Below are 17178 nucleotides of genomic sequence, written 5' to 3' on the forward strand. Positions count from 1 at the left end.
TCACTCTTTTTAGCCCCTAGGTTACTGTCTATTTCTGGTATGGAACTTGTGTCTTCTACTGTGAAGACAGGCACAAAATATTCGTTCAATGCCTCTGCCATTTCTTCATTCCCCATGATGATTTCTCCTGTCTCTGCCTCTAAGGGACCACTGTCTACTTTAGCTACTCTCTTCCTTTTTATGTACTTATAAAAGGTCTTACAATCTGTTTTTATATTGCTGAATAGTTTACTCTCATTCTATTTTTTCCCTTTTCATCAATGTTTTGGTGGCCCTTTGCTGGTTTCTAAAACACTCCCAATCCTCAGACATGCTACTATTTTTTGCAACATTGTAAGCCTCTTAGTCTAATACTCTCCTTAACTTCCTGAATGAGCCACGGATGGGTCTTTCTGGACGAATTTTTGTTTTTGAATGCAATGTACTTTTGTTGAACCCTTTGAACTGTTTCTTTAAATGTTTCCCACTGTTCATTTACCGCCATACCTTCCAGTCTAATTACCCAATTAACCTAAAGTAAATTATTTGATTGATGCCCCAGATCGCTGGAAAAAGAATCGACTGTGTCATATTAATGTCTTGAAACAATATCATCGCCAGGAGAAGGATAAGCAAGTGCAGTGATGGGACAGTGATGGATGAAAGGGATAGTGAGGATGAGGCAGAAGGAGGCCTAGACAATTCTCAAATTAAACCTCCTGCTATCCGGTTGGCAAGTACTGAATTGTTAGGGAGATTGGACACTATGCTTTCATATTTAGATGCAGAACAATGAGACTACCAAACAAGGCTACTCGCAGCATTTAATGAAGTCTGTCGTGCTAATAACAGATAGTTAATTTTGAAAACAAATCTCTTTATTTTCAACAATCTGTCCGTAAGCAGATTGTGATTTAAATTTTTTCCCTTTATTAAAAAAAGAAAAATCCTGATGGAGTATTTCTCCACTCCCTCAGTTTGTGAACCCTGACTTTTAAAGGACCACAACAACACTTTTGTTAAAGTTAAAACAAAGAGGTAGGGTTTATTTACACACACTCTTAAACTTGGGAGGGGGTTAACTGCCACACATGCTCACAAGGAAAGGTAAAGGCATCAAAAGGGCAAGGACATTTACCAAGTAGAAAATAATTACAAACTGATGGGGGTTCCAGTTGAAACTAGGGTCCATTTTTTTAACTAACAAAGTCCAAAGCTGGAATTAACTAACTGGAAATGCTGAGTGGAGTAGGAATCGTAAGAAATCTCTTAAACTTTCTTCTCATGCACTTTCGGAGATAAGCTGAGGCAGCTTAGTTTCTGATTTCACCCTTTTTGACGAGAGAGAAGCTGGCAGAGAGATTTTCTTGCTGCTTTGCAGACTGTGGCTTCTAGGTCATGGCCCCAGATGCAGGCAGGCCCCAGAAATACTGAGATGCAGCTTCAAGGCAACTGTTTTTTTTGTACGAGCTGTTCCCTATCTGAAACTTTCAAAACCAGACAGGCTAAAAAAGTGTGGCTTCTAGGTCATGTGACTGGACCCCTTCAAGTAGCTGTCTGACCTCCTATTCAAGTGATCTCCCCCCTCCATTTTAAGCAGGTTGAACACAAAAGTAAATCCTTAAACATGCTGCGTATAATGGCAGCTGACAATAGCACCCAAGTGCACAAAAAATACTAACTTACAGTTGGTTTTCATCCATTCGTGACGGTAGGGATAAGCCAGGATGTATAACCTTAGCCACACATGATGTTGGTGAGGGGAATCCTTTCCTATAAAACAGCATCCTTATTGCTTATCCCAGACACTGCCATTACCATCTCCGGGTATGTCCTGTCCCACCAGCAGGACAGACCCAGCAGAGGTGGCGGCACAGTGGTATACAGTCAGGAGGGTGTTGCCCTGGGAGTCCTCAACATCGACTCCGAACCCCATGAAGTTTCATGGCAGCAGGTCAAACAGGGGCAAGGAAACCTCCTGCTGATTATCACCTACCACATTCCCTCAGTTGATAAATCAGTACTCCACCCTGTTGATCACCACTTGGAGGAAGCACTGAGGGTGGCAAGGGCGCAGAATGTACTCAGAGTGGGGGACTTCAATGTTCATCACCAAGAGTGGCTCAGTAGCACCATGACTGACCGAGCTTGAAGAGTCCTAAAGGACATAGCTGCTAGACTGGGTATGCGGCAGGTGGTGAGGGAACGAACAAGAGGGAAAAATATACTTGACCTCGACCTCACCAATCTGCCTGCCGCAGATGCATCTGTCCATAACAGTATTGGTAGGAGTGACCGCCCACAATCCTTGTGGAGACAAAGTCCCGCCTTTACATTGAGGATACCCTCCATCGTGTGGCACTGCCAGCATGCCAAGTGGGATAGAATTTGCACAGATCTAGCAATGCAAAACTGGGCATCCATGAGACGCTGTGGGCCATCAGCAGCAGCAGAATTGTACTCAACCACAATCTGTAACCTCATGGCCCAGCATATTCCCCACTCTGCCGTTACCATTAAGCCAGGAGACCAACCCTGGTTCAATGAAGAATGCAGGAGGGCATGACAGAAATAGCACCAGGCATACCTCAAAATGAGGTGTCAACCCGGTGAAGCTACAACCCAGGACTACTTGCGTGCCAAACTGTGTCAGCAACATGCTATAGACAGAGCTAAGTGATCCCATAACCAACGGATTAGATCTAAGCCCTGTAGTCCTGCCACATCCAGCCGTGAATGGTGGTGGACAATTAAACAACTAACTGGAGGAAGAGGCTCCACAAATATCACCATCCTCAATGAGGCGGAGTCCAGCACATCAGTGCAAAAGATAAGGCTGAAGCATTTGCAACAATCTTCAGCCAGAAGTGCCGAGTTAATGATCCACCTCGTCCTCCTTCTGAAGCCCCCAGCATCACAGATGCCAGACTTCAGCCAATTTGATTCACTCTGCGTGATATCAAGAAACGATTGAAGGCATTGGATACTGCAAAGGCTATGGGCCCTGACAATATTCCGCCAATAGTACTGAAGATCTGTGCTCCAGAACTTGCCGCACCCCTAGCCAAGCTGTTCCGGTACAGCTACAACACTGGCATCTACCCAGCAATGTGGAAAATTGCCCAGGTATGTCCTGTACACAAAAAGCAGGACAAGTCAAACCCGGCCAATTACCACCCCATCAGTCTGCTCTCAATCATCAGTAAAGTGATGGAAGGTGTCATCGACAATGCTATCAAGCGGCACTTGCTTAGCAATAACCTACTCAGTGACACTCAGTTGAGTTCCGCCAGGGTCACCCAGCTCCTGATCTCATTACAGCCTTGGTTCAAACTTGAACAAAAGAGCTGAACTCGAGGTGAGGTGAGAGTGACTGCCCTTGACATCGAGGCAGCATTTGACCGAGTATGGCATTAAGGAGCCCAGCGTAACTGAAGTCAATGGGGATCAGGGGGAAAACTCTCCGCTGGTTGGAATCATACCTAGCACAAAGGAAGATGGTTGTGGTTGTTGGAGGTTAATCATCTCAGTCCCAGGACATCACTGCAGGAGTTCCTCAGGGTAGTGTCCGAGGCCCAACCATCTTCAGCTGCTTCATCAATGACCTTCAGTCATAAGGTCAGAAGTGGGGATGTTCGCTGATGATTGCACAATGTTCAGCACCATTCGCGACGCCTCAGATACTGAAGCAGTCCGTGTAGAAATGCAACAAGACCTGGACAATATTCAGGCTTGGACTGATAAGTGGCAAGTAACATTTGTGCCAGGCAATGACCATCTCCAACAAGAGAGAATCTAACCATCTCCCCTTGACATTCAATGGCATTACGATCGCCGAGTCCCCCATTATCAACATCCTCGGAGTTACCATTGACCAGAAACTGAACTGGAGTAGCCATATAAATACTGTGGCTGCAAGAGCAGGTCAGAGGCTAGGAATGCTGCGCTGAGTAACTCACCTCCTGTCTCCCCAAAGCCTGTCCACCATCGACAAGGCACATGTCAGGAGTGTGATGGAATACTCTCCACTTGCCTGGATGGGTGCAGCTCCAACAACACACAAGAGGCGCAACACCATCCAGGACAAAGCAGCCCGCTTGATTGGCAGCCCATCCACAACATTTACTCCCTCCACCACTGACGCACAGTGGCAACAGTGTGTACCATCTACAAGATGCACTGCAATGCACCAAGCCTCCTTAGATAACACTTTCCAAACCCGCAAGCTCTACTAACTAGATGGACAAGGACAGCAACTGCATGGGAACACCACCAGCTGCAAGTTCCCCTCCAAATCACACATCATCCTGACTTGGAACTATATCGCTTTCCCTTCACTGTCACTGGGTCAAAATTCTGGAACTTCCTAACAGCACTGTGGGTGTACCTACCTCACCTGGACTGCGGCGGTTCAAGAAGGCAGCTCACCATCACCTTCTCATGGGCAATTAGGGATGGGTAATAAATGCTGGCCTAGCCAGTGACGCCCACATCCCATGACTGGAAAAAAAAGTTCAGAGAAACAAGCCCAGGTAAAAGCAGAAATCCAATACATCTTGGAAAACCACCTAATTGAACCCAGTTAAAGCAGCTGCAGTTTCCCAGTGGTGTTATTGCCGAAACCTGATGGTTCAACCAGATTCTGCATAGACTTCTTCTTTGGCCTCCTTGTCTCGAGAGACAATGGGTAAGCGCCTAGAGGTGGTCAGTGGTTTGTCAAGCAGCGCCTGGAGTGGCTATAAAGGCCAATTCTAGAGTGACACATTTTTCCACAGGTGCAGCAGATAAAATTGGTTGTCGGGGCTGTTACACAGTTGGCTCTCTCCTTGCACTTTTTTCCTGCCAACTGCGAAGTTTCTTCGATTCACCACTCTTTTGCTCCCCCTTTATGGCTGTCCGCCAGCTCTGGCGATCACTGACAACTGACTCACACGACTTGTGATCAATGTCACAGGACTTCATGTTGCGTTTGCAGACATCTTTAAAGCGGAGACATGGACGGCCGGTGGGTCTGATATCAGTGACGAGCTCGCTGTACAATGCGTCTTTGGGGATCTTGCCATCTTCCATGCGGCTCACATGGCCAAGCCATCTCAAGCGCCACTGGCTCAGTAGGGTGTATATAAAGAACAAAGAACAGTACAGCACAGGAACAGGCCATTTGGCTCTCCAAGCCTGCGCCGATCTTCATGCCTGCCTAAACTATCACCTTCTGCACTTCTGGGGACCGTATCCCTCTATTCCCATCCTATTCATGTATTTGTCAAGATGCCTCTTAAACGTCGCTATTGTACCTGCTTCCACCACCTCCCCAGGCAGCAAGTTCCAGGCCCTCACCACCCTCTGTAAAGAACTTGCCTCGCACATCCCCTCTAAACTTTGCCCCTCTCACCTTAAACCTATGTCCCCTAGTAACTGACTCTTCCACCCTGGGAAAAAGCTTCTGACTATCCACTCTGTCCATTCCACTCATAACTTTGTAAACCTCTATCATGTCGCCCCTCCACCTCCGTCGTTCCAGTGAAAACAATCGTGTTTATCCAACCTCTCCTCATAGCTAATGCCCTCCAGACCAGGCAATATCCTGGTAAACCTCTTCTGTACCCTCTCCAAAGCCTCCACGTTCTTCTGGTAGTGTAGCGACCAGAATTGCACGCAATATTCTAAGTGTGGCCTAACTAAGGTTCTGTACAGCTGCAGCATGACTTGCCAATTTTTATACTCTATGCCCAGACCGATGAAGGCAAGCATGCCGTATGCCTTCTTGACTACCTTATCCACCTGCGTTGCCACTTTCAGTGACCTGTGGACCTGTACGCCCAGATCTCTCTGCCTGTCAATACTCCTAAGGGTTCTGCCATTTACTGTATACTTCCCACCTGCGTTAGACCTTCCAAAATGCATTACCTCACATTTGTCCGGATTAAACTCCATCTGCCATTTCTCCGCCCAAGTCTCCAACCGATCTATATCCTGCTGTATCCTCTATGCTGGGGATGTTGGCCGCCTCGAGGACTTCTGCGTTGGAGATACAGTCCTGCCACCTGATGCCAAGGATTCTCTGGAGGCAGCGAAGATGGAATGAGTTGAGACGTCGGTCTTGGCTGACATACGTTGTCCAGGCCTCGCTGCTGTACAGCAAGGTACTGAGGACACAGGCTTGAAACACTCGGACTTTTATGTTTCGTGTCAGTGCGCCATTTTCCCACACCCTCTTGACCAGTCTGGACATAGCAGCGGTCGCCTTTCCCATGCGCTTGTTGATTTCTGCATCGAGAGACAGGTTACTGGTGATAGTTGAGCCTAGGTAGGTGAACTCTTGAACCACTTCCAGAGCGTGGTTGCCGATATTGATGGATGGAGCATTTCTGACGTCCTGTCCCATGATATTCATTTTCTTGAGGCTGATGGTTCGGCCAAATTCGTTGCAGGCAGCTGCAATCCTGTCGATGAGTCTCTGCAGACACTCTTCAGTGTGGGATGTTAATGCAGCATCGTCAGCAAAGAGGAGTTCCCTGATGAGGACTTTCCGTACTTTGGTCTTCGCTCTTAGACGGGCAAGGTTGAACAACCTGCCATCTGATCTTGTGTGGAGGAAAATTCCTTCTTCTGAAGACTTGAACGCATGTGAGAGCAGCAGGGAGAAGAAGATCCCAAACAGTGTGGGTGCGAGAACACAGCCCTGTTTCATGCCACTCAGGATAGGAAAGGGGTCTGATGAGGCACCGCTATGCTGAATTGTACCTTTCATATTGTCATGGAATGAGGTGATGATATTCAGTAGCTTTGGTGGACATCCGATCTTTTCTAGTAGTCTGAAGAGACCACGGCTGCTGACAATATCAAAGGCTTTGGTGAGATCTATGAAAGAAACGTAGAGGGGCATCTGTTGTTTGCGGCATTTCTCCTGTAGCTGGCGAAGGGTGAAGAGCCGGTCAATGGTGGATCTCTCTGCTCGAAAGCTGCACTGTGCCTCAGGGTAGACCCGCTTAGCCAGCTTCTGGAGTCTGTTTAAAACAACTCGAGCGAAGACTTTCCCCACCATGCTGAGCAGGGAGATTCCACAGTAGTTGTTGCAGTAACCGCGGTCACCCTTGTTCTTGTCGAGGGTGATGATATTGGCATCGCGCATGTCCTGCGGTACTGCTCCCTCGTCCCAGCACAGGCAAAGCAGTTCATGGAGCGCTGAGAGTATAGCAGGCTTGGCACTCTTGATTATGCTGTCCTTCCCAGGGGCTTTTCCACTGGCTAGAGAATCAATGGCATCACTGAGTTCGATTTTGTTGGCTGTTCGTCCAGCTCATCCATGACTGGCAGAGCCTGGGCTGCATTGAGGGTGGTCTCAGTGACAACATTCTCCCTGGAGTACAGTTCTAGGTAGTGCTCCACCCAGCGGCCCATTTGCTTGCGTTGATCAGTGATTGTGTCCCCTGATTTAGATTTGAGGGAGGCGATCTTGTTGATGGTTGTCCCAAAAGCTCTCTTAATGCCATCATACATTCCTCTGATGTTTCCGGTGTCGGAGGTCAGCTGAATATGACTGCAAAGGTGTTGCCAGTAGTCATTTGCGCAGCACCTGGCTGTTCTTCGTGCAGTGCTTCTGGCTACTTTAAGTGCTACGGATGTTAACTCGCTGGGGGCTTTCTTGTAGTTCAACAGTGCAATGCGCGTAGCGGCTTTGACAGGTTCCAGCTCTTCAAAGTGAGATTGAAACCAGTCTGCATTCTGTTTCTCAGGTTTGCCAAAGGGGGTCATTGCTGACTACAGAAAGGTTAATGCAGTAACAAAGGCAGACTCCTACCCAATTTCCCGCTTGGAAGACTGTATCGACTGACTAGGCAGTGCCATGTTTCTTACAAAAATACATCTGTGAAGGGGATACTGGCAGGTTCCTTTAACACCCCAGTCCAAAGAAATATCGGCCTTTGTCACACCAGACAGTCTTTTCCAATGCCAAGTGATGCCATTCGGGCTGAAAAATGCCCCAGCCACCTTTCAAAGACAAATGAACCAAGTGGTAGCTAGTGTTCCTAACTGCGTGGTTTACCTTGATGATGTGCTGGTACACAGTGACACTTGGAAGGACCATTTCAAACAACTGGAAGCTCTGTTTAGACAAGTGATATCTGGTTAACTGGCCTGTAGTTCCCCATTTTCTCTCCCCTTCTTTCTTGATTGGAGGTGCTACATTTGCTAAATTCCAATCCACTGGTACCATTCTATAATCAGGAATTTTGGAAAATCATAACCAGTTAGAACCCTAGGATGTGGGCCACCAGGGCCTGGGATTTTTCAGCTTTTTTAGTTCCTTAGGTTTCTCCAATACTTTTTCTTTGCTATATTAATTACCTTAAGTTCCTCACTCTTATTAGCCTCTTGGTTACCCTCTATTTCTGGTATGTAATTTGTGCCTTTACTGTGAAGACAGACACAAAATATTTGTTCAATGTCTCTGCCATTTCCTCATTCCCCATGATAATTTCTCCTGTCTCTACTTCTAAAGGACCCACATTTATTTTAGCTACTCTCCTTTTTATATACTTGTAAAAGCTCTTACCATCTGTTTTCATATTCCTGGCTCGTTTACTGTCATGTTTTTTTCCCCCTTTTTATCAACTTTTTGGTTGCCCATTGCTGGTTTTTAAAATATTCCCAATCCTCAGACTGACTTCTATTTTTTGTAAGATTATAAGCCTCTTCTTTTAATCTAATACCATCCTTAACTTCCCTAGTAAGCCACGGATGGATGTTTCTTGCTGAGTTTTTGTTTTTTAATGCAATATAATTTTGTTGAACATTTTGAATTGTTTTACACGTTTCCCACTGTTTATTTATTGCCATACCTTTTAGTCTATTTACCCAATCAACCTTTGCCAGCTCTCCCCTCATACCTGTATAATTGGTTTTAAGTTTAAAATTCTTGTTTGTGATTGGAGTACATCATTTTCAAACTTTAATATGGAATTCAACTTTCTGATCACTTTTTTCCCCAGAGGTTCTTTCACTAATTAAACCTGCCTCATTGCACAATACTAGATCTAAAATAGCTTTATCCCTAGTTGGCTAAGAAACTGTCACGAAAGCATTCTACAACTTCATCTTCCAGATTACCTATGCCAATTTAATTTGTCCAGTCTACAGGAAGATTACATGCCCCCACAATTATTACATTGCTTTTGGTACCTGCTCCAATTATTTCTCGCATAATGCTCTGTTAAGGGGCCTATAAACTACCACCAGCATTTTCTGACCCTTTTTATTCATAATCTCCACTCATATTGATTTCTACTTCCTGATCTTCTGAGCCAAGATCCTCTCTCACTACTGTCCTCATGTCATCCTTTACTATCAGGGCTGCTACTCCTCTTTTCCATTCTGTCTATTCAAAATGTTATGTACCCGGAATACTTATTTCCCAACCTTGGTCACCTTGTAACCATGTGTCTATAATGGTGATTAGATATAAACCATTTATCTATTCGTGCCCCTGGTTCATCTATCTTAGTGTGAATGCTTCACATATTCAGATAAAGAGCCCTTCGTTTTTTTTTTAACTACTATTCTTCTTTGTATGGACCTTACTTTCAGATGCACTGTTACCAATAGACTCTCTGTCCCTTCCTGTCCCACTCTGATTGTCTTCTCTCAATCACTACACTGCTCTATTGCTTCGACTTTTCTTTTTAGGTTTCTAAATCTCCCTTCACCAGACCCACTGCCCACCTCTTTTAGTTTAAAGCCCTATCCACAGTCCTAGTTATGAGATTTGCCAGGACACTGAGCCTGGTTTAAGTGGAGACCATCATCAACGGAACAGCTCCCTCCTTCCCCAGTACTGGTGCCAGTGCGCCATGAATTGAAACCCCTTCTTCCCACACCACTCTTTGAGCCATGCGTTTAATTCTCTAATCTGCTTGACCCTATGCCAATTGACATGTGGCTCAGAGATTATTACTTTTGAGGTTCTGCATTTTAATTTGGAGACTAACTCCTCAAACTCTCTCAGCAGAATATCATTCCTAATTCTACTTATGTTATTGGTTCCTAATGGACCCTGACAACTGGATCCTCCCTCTCCAAGTTTGTCTCCAGTGCCGGATGTCTTTAACCCAGACACCAGGCAAGCAACACAACTGTTGGGACTTCTGGTTGTGGCTGTAGAGAACAGTGTTTATCCCCCTCACTATGCTGTCCTCTATCACTAGCACATTCCTTCTCACTCCCCCCACTTGAATGACATCCTGCACCATGGTGCTATGGTCAGTTTACCCATCCACCCTGCAGTTTTTGTTCTCATCCACACAGGTAGTAAGTACTTTGTACCTGTTGAAAGGCAAGGGCTGAGGCTCCTCGATCACTACATGCTGGATCCCCATGCCTGCCTGACTCACAGTCACACCCTCCTGTCCCTGACCAACTCTAAAGTTCTACTTAACCCAAGGGGTATGACATCCTCCTGGAGCAGTGTCCAGGTATCTCTTCCTCTCCCTGATGTTCTGCAGTGTCTGCAGCTCAGATTCCAGTTCAGCGGCTCTGAGCCGAAGTTGCTGAAGCTGCACTTACCGCAGATAGGGTTGTCCAGGATTACAATGCTTTCCACAAACTCCCACATGCTGCAGTTATGGCAAACCATCTGCCCTGCCATGTCTGTCTAACATTCCTTCCTTCCTTCCATTCATTTATTCACTCCTTCCTTCCTTGCATTCAGACTTTCTTTTCTTTCTTTCCATTCTAGTTAACTAGTTACTGATTTAGTAAACTAATGCAAGTTACAGTCTGAAATAAAAGTTCTGATGAAAAGTCACAGACCTGAAATGTTAACTCTGCTTCTCTCTCTACTGATGCTACCAGACCTGCTGAGTATTTCCAGCACTTAGTTTCATTTCAGATTTCCAGCATCCATAGTATTTTGCTTTTATTTATAGCAAGTTACAGACTCCTGGCTTGGAGACAAAGGAAGAATACTCACCAGCTCCTAGAGGTAAAACAGAAAGAATAAAAAGTAGCATCTTCTTCCCCCTCTACACCAAATTCCTGACTTTAGCACTCGGTTCAGTGAAGCACTCTGTTCCCCGATTACCATCAAGTGAAGCACTCTGAATCCCAACATCAACATCCACGGGGATGACCGTTGCCCTGAAACTTAACGAACAACCACATAAATACTGTAGCTACAAGAGCAGGTCAAAGACTGGGAATTCATCAGTAACTCAACTCCTGACTCCCCAAAGCCTGTCCACCAATTTACAAGGCACAAGTCAGGAGTTGATGGAATACTCTTAACTTGATGGATGAGGGCAGCTCCAACAATGGCCAATAAGCTTGACACCATCCAGAACAAAACAGCCTATCCAACACCCTAAGCATTCCGTCCCTTCTCCACTGGGGCACAAATGGCAGCATTACAAGATGCACTGCAACAATTCACTGACGATCCTTCGACAGTACCTTCCAAACCTGTGACCTCTACCACCTAGAACAAGGGCAGTAGACACATGGGAATGCCACCACCTGCAATTTCCCTTCCAAGTCACACACCATCCTGACTTGGAACTATATTGTTGTTCCTTCGCTGTAGCTGGGTCAAAATCCTGGAACTCCCTAACCAGTACTATCTGAAGGGCAATTAGGGATGGGCAATAAATGTTGGTTTTGTCAGCGATGCTCACATCTCGTGGACAAATAATAAGATGCTGCTGTGTGGGAGGGGCTTAGGATCTATCTGATGGATGAAGGAATTTTCCTCCACACAAGATCAGGGGGCAGGTTGTTCAACCTTGCCCGTCTAAGAGCGAAGTCCAAAGTACGGAAAGTCCTCATCAGGGAACTCCTCTTTGCTGACGATGCTGCTTTAACATCTCACACTGAAGAGTGCCTGCAGAGTCTCATCGACAGGTTTGCGGCTGCCTGCAAGGAATTTGGCCTAACCATCAGCCTCAAGAAAACGAACATCATTGGGCAGGACGTCAGAAATGCTCCATCCATCAATATTGGCGACCACGCTCTGGAAGTGGTTCAAGAGTTCACCTACCTAGGCTCAACTATCACCAGTAACCTGTCTCTAGATGCAGAAATCAACTAGCACATGGGAAAGGCTTCCACTGCTATGTCCAGACTGGCCAAGAGAGTGTGGGAAAATGGCGCACTGACACAGAACACAAAAGTCTGAGTGTATCAGGCCTGTGTCCTCAGTACCTTGCTCTATGGCAGCGAGGCCTGGACAACGTATGTCAGCCAAGAGCGATGTCTCAATTCATTCCATCTTCGCTGCCTCCGGAGAATACTTGGCATCAGGTGGCAGGACCATATCTCCAACACAGAAGTCCTCGAGGCGGCCAACATCCCCAGCTTGTACACACTACTGAGTCAGCGGCACTTGAGATGGCTTGGCCATGTGAGCCGCATGGAAGATGGCAGGATCCCCAAAGACACATTGTACAGCGAGCTCGCCACTGGTATTAGACCCACTGGCCGTCCATGTCTCCGCTTTAAAGACGTCTGCAAACGCGACATGAAATCCTGTGACATTGATCACAAGTCGTGGGAGTCAGTTGCCAGCGTTCGCCAGAGCTGGCGGGCAGCCATAAAGACGGGGCTAAAATGTGGCGAGTCGAAGAGACTTAGTAGTTGGCAGGAAAAAAGACAGAGGCGCAAGGGGAGAGCCAACTGTGCAACAGCCCCGACAAACAAATTTCTCTGCAGCACCTGTGGAAGAGCCTGTCACTCTAGAATTGGCCTTTATAGCCACTCCAGGCGCTGCTTCACAAACCACTGACCACCTCCAGGCGCTTACCCATTGTCTCTCGAGATAAAGAGGCCAAAGAAGAAGATGGATGAATGAAGATGGGTTAGGTAGTCTTGTCTCATCCCTAATTATCTTGTGATGAGGCTTTAGTGTTACTGAGGGGAAAAATATGAATCGGGTCAGATTCATGATGCTGATGCTGACCTTGGGCATTCCACCTATAGAAAATCAGCCTGAACCATGATCATTTAACTGGACAGTGAGGCGGAAACTGCTACTCTAACAGCTGCTTCAATAGGAATGCAGATACACAGCGGGAATTAAGTGGGTGAAAATTAAATCTTGCATTCAAATTACTCAAGCGGGAGCATAGATTAAACAAGGTACTTGTACCATAAGTAAATATTGGAAATTCACCATCAGAGACAGCAAATATTTGACTAGTTTACTTAAATGAGAAGATTAAAGGTTACTTGCATCTTAAGCAAGCTTTGTGCAACAAGTAATATTAGAAATATTCTATGAAGCCTATATTTTCAGTATCAGACATTTAATACTATGGCTGGTCGGTAAATTTACTGTGTTACAGTGACGAGCAAGTGTCGGGTTGTTAAGTCACTGATACATTCACAATTTACTGACACTAAACAGATAACAAAAAACTCTGCAATTAGTACATTAATAGATTAAATGAACTAAGGATTTATTCAGTAGTTGACAGTATCACTTGCGTTTTGGATAAAGTCACTACCCCACAAAGGTTATTTTGCTTGTTTTCATAACTACGCCGCATCATCTATGCAGCACAATGTTGTGAGTCCTGCATGCAACAGTAAGGATGTAAGCAGGCAGACTGCCCATCGCTGTTGCATTGATGCTCTGAACCCCACCAATGGAGATATTGGCAGGAAAACTGGTAGCTGAATAATGGGCTACCTTCAAAGAGATAGTTCGGGCACAGTCGAGGTATGTTCCCTTGAAGGGGAAAGGTAAGGTAAACAAATCCAGAGCTCGCTGGATGACAAACGAGGTAGAGATTAAGATAGAGAAGAAAAAGTGTGCTTATGACACATGCCTGTTAAAAAATACTATTGAGAACCAGGCTGAATGTAGAAGGTCCAGAGGGGAAGTGAAAAAGCAAATAACACAAGCAAAGAGAGAGCACGAAAAGAGACCGGCAGCTAACATTAAAGGAAATCCCAAAGTTTTCTATAGACATATAAATAGTAAAAGAGTGGCAAAAGGAGGAGTGGGGCCTATTCGGGACCAGAAAAGAGATTTACACAAGGAAGCAGAGGACATACTGGAGGTGCTAAATGAATACTTTGCATCTATCTTTACCAAGGAAGAAATTGCAACCCAGGCAATGATGAAAGTGGAGTAATTCAGTCACTAGAAGGGTTTAAAATTGATAAAGAGGATATATTAGACAGGCTGTCTGTACTTAAAGCACCAGAACCAGATGAAATGCATCCAACGATAGTGAGGGTTAAAATCGTGGAGGCACTGGCCATAATTTTTCAGTCTTCCTTAGACTCAGGGATGGTGCCAGAGGACTGGAGAATTGCAAACGTTACACCCTTGTCCAAAAAAGGGTGTAAAGATAAGCCCAGAAACTACAGGCCAGTCAGTTTAACTTCAATGGTGGGAAAGCTTCTAGAAAGAAAAATTTGGAACAAAATTAATAGTCACATGGACAAATGCAGGTTAATTAAGGAAAGCCAGCATGGATTTCTGAAGGGAAAATCATGTTTGGCGAACTTGTTGGAGTTCTTTGAGGTGGTAACAGAGAGGGTTGATGAGGACAATGCAGTTGATGTGTACATGGACTTTCAAAAGGTGTTTGATACAGTGCCACACAACAGACTTGTGAGCAAAGTTATAGCTCATGGAATAAAAGGGACAGTAGCAACATGGAATTGGCTGAGTGACAGGAAACAAAGAGTAGTAGTTAAGGGATGTTTTTCAGGCTGGAGGAAGATTTGTAGTGGAGTTCTCCAGGGATCAGTGTTGGGACCCTTGCTTTTCCTGATATATATTAATGACCTAGACCTTGGTGTACAGGGCACAATTTCAAAGTCTGCAGATGATATGAAACTTGGAAGCATTGTGAATTGTGAGGAGGATAGTGTAGAACTTCTAAAGGACATAGACAAGTTGGAGAAATGGGCAGACAGGTGGCAGATGAAGTTCAATGCAGAGAAATATGAAGTGATTCATTTTGGTAGGAAGAACATGGAGAACAATATAAAATAAAGGGTACAATTCTAAATGGGGAGCAGAAGCAGAGGGACCTGGGTGTATATGTGCCTAAGTCATTGAAGGTGGCAGGGCAGGTTGAGAAAGCGGTTGATAAAGCATACAGTATCCTGGGCTTTATTAATAGGGGCATTGAGTACAAGAGCACGGAAGTTATACTGAACTTGTATAAGACACTAGTTCGGCTTTAGCTGGAGTATTGCATCCAGTTCTAGGAGCCCGACTTTAGGAAAGATGTGAGGGCATTGGAGAGAGTCCAGAAAAGATTCATGGGAATGGTTCCAGGGATGACGAACTTCAGTTATGAAGATTGGAGAAGTTAGGACTGTTTTCCTTGGTGAAGGCTGAGAGGTGATTTGATGGAGGTATTCAAAATCATGGTGGGTCTGGACAGAGTAGATAGAGAGAAACTGTTCCCACTCGTGAAAGGATCGAGAACGAGCAGAAGTGACATGAGGAGTTCCGATGAAGGGTCACTGACCCGAAACGTTAACTCTGCTTCTCTTTCCACAGATGCTGCCAGACCTACTGAGTGGTTCCAGCATTTCTTGTTTTTATTTCAGATTTCCAGCATCCGCAGTATTTTGCTTTTATTGACATGAGGAAAAACTTTTTCACGCAGCGAGTGGTTAAGGTCTGGAATGCACTGCCTGAGTGTGGTGGAGGCAGGTTCAATTGAAGCATTCAGAAGGGAAGTACACTGTTATATGAATATGAAAAATGTGCAGGGTTACGGGGACAAGGTGGGAGAATGGAACTGAGTAAATTGTTCTTTTGGAGAAACGGTGTGGACACAATGGGCCGAATGGCCTCCTCCTGTACTGTAACAATTCTGTGATGTACGAGAGTATCCCATCCTGGTCCCTTCCATTGTGGTATCCCTCCCATGAAAACATGACCTCCTTCAGCAAGTTTACACAATGACACAGCTGTGATCAGGAACTCAGCTGCAACATCAGCCCATGTCCCAACCGAAGCTACACCACATTGCACAGTGCTGGTCCAATTGCTCGTTGCTGATAAAACAGAAAGAGATGAAGGTGGCAAATCTGTACCTGCAGTACCAGAGTAAAGTGGTTCCTCTTCAGGGCCAGCTTAGTTCTGTCAGTAGGTGTTGGATTCAAGTCCCTCAAGGACTTGAGCCCATAGTCCAAGCTGACACTCCGGGGGAAGCGTTGTACTGTCAGAGGTGCCGTTTTTGAATGAGACGTTAAGCCAAAGCCCCGTCTGCACACTCAAGTGGACGCAATAGATCCCCTGGGATATGGGAAGGAGAGCAGGGGTGTTCTCCCTGGAGACCTGGGCAATAGATATCCCTCAACCAACATTGCTAAAATAGATTACATGGGCATTTATCTCATTGCTATTTGTGGGAGCTTTCAGTGTGCAAATCGGCTGCTGTGTTTCCCTATATTACAACCAAAATGATGTCCCAAGGTCATTAAAGCTGCTATAGAAATGCCAGTCATTCTCTACAGCTCAAGTTTTCAGTAATGTCGCTGCCACTGAATTTGCATACATCAGGAACTGCACTGCAGAACTAAGTCAACATATGAAGCATTTGTTCTATCCCTTCATGAAGTGATGAGGTGCGGTGTAAATACAGGTCTCTGTAATGCTCTATCTCCATCATTTTTGGTTCCCACCATTTGTAATGTCTAGGATTATGCAACAATTCAGCAGGATACACTTTCACCTTTAAATTAAATTGGATCAGGGCCATGGCTGTGCATTCTTTTTTAATAATGGCCACCCCTGGCATTTGTTACCCATCTCTAAATGCCCATGAGCAGGTGGTGGTGAGCCACCTGCAACTGCTGCAGTTCATGTGGTGTAGGTACACCCACAGCAGTTCATGTGGTGTAGGTACACCCACAGTGGTTAGGGAGGGAGCTTCAGGATTTTGACCCAGTGATATATTTCCAGATCAGGATGGTGAGAGACTTGGAGGGGAATTTGTATGCTTTTGCTGGCAGTCGAGGTTGCTTGTTTGGGCATCACGCCAGGATTTGAGCACTTAACCTCAGCTGACACTCTAGTGCGGTGCAGAGAGAGTGCTGCACAGTCAGAGGTGATCATCAGCTAATATGTTGAGATTGGATCAGATATCTTAAACATTTGAAGTTGCACAACTTACTTCAATTTTATTCTGCCCTTCCCTAACCTGTTAAAATATATTCAGGGTCAGGTTACAA

At 45.4% G+C, this 17178-nt stretch overlaps 1 protein-coding gene across 1 annotated transcript in view; it reads left to right on the plus strand.

Moving 5' to 3' along the window:
• The window catches only part of LOC137378417 (uncharacterized), a 576275-nt gene that overhangs the window by 9024 nt on the left and 550073 nt on the right, over window positions 1-17178 (plus strand). The window lies entirely within an intron of this gene.

This window comes from Heterodontus francisci, chromosome 16, assembly GCF_036365525.1.
Source record: "Heterodontus francisci isolate sHetFra1 chromosome 16, sHetFra1.hap1, whole genome shotgun sequence".
Classification (NCBI taxonomy): Eukaryota; Metazoa; Chordata; class Chondrichthyes; order Heterodontiformes; family Heterodontidae; genus Heterodontus; species Heterodontus francisci.